Source organism: Octodon degus, unplaced genomic scaffold (genome assembly GCF_000260255.1).
Source record: "Octodon degus isolate 3935 unplaced genomic scaffold, OctDeg1.0 scaffold00048, whole genome shotgun sequence".
In the NCBI taxonomy this organism is placed as follows: domain Eukaryota; kingdom Metazoa; phylum Chordata; class Mammalia; order Rodentia; family Octodontidae; genus Octodon; species Octodon degus.
In genome coordinates this window covers 10752409-10755984 of record NW_004524624.1, presented here as the reverse complement: position 1 = coordinate 10755984, position 3576 = coordinate 10752409, and positions in this window count along the sequence as shown.

Genomic DNA, 3576 nt, shown 5'->3' with positions numbered 1-3576 from the left:
AAAAAAGTTACTGTGAATTAAAAATATTCAAAGTAAGGGCCAGCCACATAGCTCAGTGGATTAAAGCACCTGCTTAGGCAGACACAGGGACAGAGGTTCCATTCCCAGTGTGCCTGTGTTGGCCCCATCCCAGGGGCTCACTGAGATGGTGATTAAGACTGGGCATGGTGGTGTGCTAATCCCAGCACTTGGGAGGCTGAAAACAGGAGAATCATTATGAGCCCAATCTGTATAGTGAGACCCTGGAAACCCTGTAGTAAATTAAAAAAAAATCAAAGCAGTGAATGGTGTAATCCAAGCTACTTGGGTGGAGGGAAGATTGCCAGTTTGAGACCTGCCTGGGTACCCTAGAGATGCTGTCTCAAAACACAGTGCTTGGCTAGTATATAGGTGACCCTGGGTTTGATCCCTACTGCCAGAAAACAAAAAATTCCATCTAGGGAAGGTCTGCATTATCTTTATGTTTTTTGTGGAATCAGGGATTGAACTCAGGCCCTTGTGCTTGCCAGGGAAGCGCTTATTCCACTGAGCCATCTCCCCAGCCCCTGCATTATCTTTACTAGCAAAACATTGCCTGGGTTTGGTTTTTGTTGAGGGAGTATTGGAAATTGAGCTCGGAACCTCATGCTTTCCAGGCAGGCAATGTACTGCTGAGCTATATCCCAAGCTCCGGGTTGTTTTTGAGACAGAGTCTCATGTAGTTGGGCTGGCCTTGAACTCCTGGGTATGCACCTGCCTCAGTTTCCCAAGTGCTGGAATTCCAGGCACGTGCCACCACACCCAGCTAATCATTGCTTAATAAAATCCAGCTGACAACTCAGCTGTTACATCACTTTACCTTAGCTTTTGGCGTGACATTAATTTGCTTTTGTTCAACACTGTCATATCCTTTTATCCCCAGAGTAGAACAGATCTTCCTTTTCTTCTTGAACTTTCCTGAAGGCGTACCAGATGGCACGCACATGTAGGAGCCACAGGCTCAAGACAGATCCGCTTAAAACAACTGAATTACTTTGTGTCCCTTTTATGTTCACAATACATTAGCTTAGATGCTGTGGACACCAATGGTGACTCCATCCCTGCTACCCTGCCCATTAGGTAGCTCAGCTGCCCAACCACACTGTCCCTGAGTGAATCAGCCTCCCTCATTACAGATGCGTGCCACGGCCCCTAGACTTGATCTTATTTTTTTGGTATGAAGAATCAAACTCAGGACCCTGTGCTGGTCAGGGAGGTGCTGTGCCACTGAGGTATATCCCTGGCACACCCAGATTTTAGCTTTTGGGTTTCTGAGACTTTTTTTTTTTTTTAATTTTAGACGATACCTAGTTAAAATATTGAGCAGGAATTGATATTTGAACCTCTGTGGAATGTGTTCTGGTTGCCTATGTCTACAGTATGGCAATAAAGGAGATGAAGTGGCAGTTTTAAATAGAATCATTCGCCATGTGTGGTGGTGCAAGCCTGTAATCCCAGTATTTGGGAGGCTGAGGCAGGAGGGACTGTGAGCTTGAGACCAGCCTGGACTACAAAGTAAGCCCAAGGCCAGTCTCAACTGCATAGTGAGACCTTACCTCCAAAAAAAAAAAAAAAGAAAAAAGAATATATAGGCAGCCACAAACATTTCTTGGTATCCCAGGATTCCCAAGACTACAGTTTAAAATTACGGACATGCTGGATGTGGTAGTGCAATCCTGTCATCTCAGCCATCTGGAGGGCTAAAGCAGGACTGCCGCAGGTTTGAGTCCTGGACTCTTAGTGAGACCCTGTCTCAAACAACCAAACATATAGTTTGGAAAAGATGTTATTATGGTTTTTTTAATAATAATCTTTTTATGTCTTGTACTCTTAACTTTTTTTTTAAATTAAAAAACAATTTATTTGGAAGATGAGGAACGAGATGACAGACTACTACTTCTGATAAGCAGAGAATTCAAAAGCGAATTGCTCCTAACTTCTTTGAAGCTAATGATACACAATGTAACAACTATTGTTAATCTCTTATTTATGAAATTTTGCTTTATTTTTAACCCTTAAATAGTTGGGAAAATATATATAAAATCCGAGATACTAACTGAAGCTTTTCAGTTAGTTGGCTTTGCCACCTTGTAAGTAATTTATTTCTGTAACTCAACGTCTTCATCTGGAAAGTAAGGAAGGTGGGTGTTGTATTAAAATGAAATCAACACTGCAGAATGGGCGCCGGGGAGATGACTCAGTAGAATAAACACTTGCCTGGCAAGCGCAAGGGCCTGAGTTCAACCCCCAGTTCTGGAAAAAAAAAAAAAAAAAACAACAAAAAACAACAACCCAAACCAAACAAACAACACTGCAGAATGCACAGTAGTAGAAATACTGAACTTTTCCACATTGTTTTCTCTCAGCCAGACAAGACTCTTCAGAGGTAGGGAACCTTTACCATACACATTCATAGCATCCAGCTCTGCGTCAAGCATGCTGTTCAGAAAGGCAAGCTTCGCGATCCCCTGGCTAAATCAGGAGAGCAAGTCAGAACACCCGAAGTCTTGAAAAATTTATTTGGAAAGCTTCTAATTAAGGAGGAAAAGAATGAGTCAGACACTGAGGGCAGGATTCTTTTTCCAGTTTAGAAAGTGCTGCCCCACCCCATAGAATTTCTCTAGAATCTGTCTCCTGGACCTTATCTTCCTTGAGGCATAATTACTTAAGATACCTGATCAACTCTCCAAACCAAAGCTGGCCAAAATGGGCACCTAGTTCCAACTTATGGTTGGGGGGGGGACGGGACTGATTTTTTCCTTTGGTAATCTTCCTTTTGTATGTTACATTCATGTTACAAAATGTATGACTGTAACATGCAGCTCCCCACCCCCATCCTAGGGGAACCCAGGGCTTTCTCTCTTCCCCTGAGCCGCATCTGCTGCCCTCACAAACAGCTTCTAACTCCTTGCAATAGCAGGCAGGCTTCCTGGCATGCAGGCTGCGACATCCCAAGTGAAGAAGCTACTCTGCCTCCTGCGGGCCACAGGAAGAAGGACACTGTTTCTGTTGGCTTAAGGTCACATTTCTCCTCATATAAAGGGGAACTTGTGGAGGGAAGAAAGATGAAGAATGGGCTTCATTTTGCTGGGTCTGGATTAAGCTTTAGGTGAAAGTAACCACTTAGATCACATGCCTTTGGTTTTTCATTCTGTGAGCTATCACCTGAAGCTGGTGCATCTTTTGCTAACTTCTGCTACAGAAACAGAGAGGGCTAAGGAAAGGCCTGGCCTGACTCCTGGAGTGTCTGTTCCCTTTCTCTTAAGGGGTGGAGATGGGGAGCCAGACAAATCCCACACTAAAGACCCAAGTGGGGCTCCTTAAAAACTCAGGGTCCCATACCAGCTTCTCTTCTACACGCTGTCTTCAGTATTTTCTTCCCCCACCCAAGCCCCAATAAAACACACCAACTGCTTTAGAGTATTTCTGGGTTGGATTTTTTCATGGGTCTTTTTGTTTTTTATTTCAAATACTGAAAAAGTCCCTGGGCTCTGTGGGACTCCCCACACTCACTGCCCTTTCCCTGGTAACAAATCTATTTCAAGGACTGTATATATG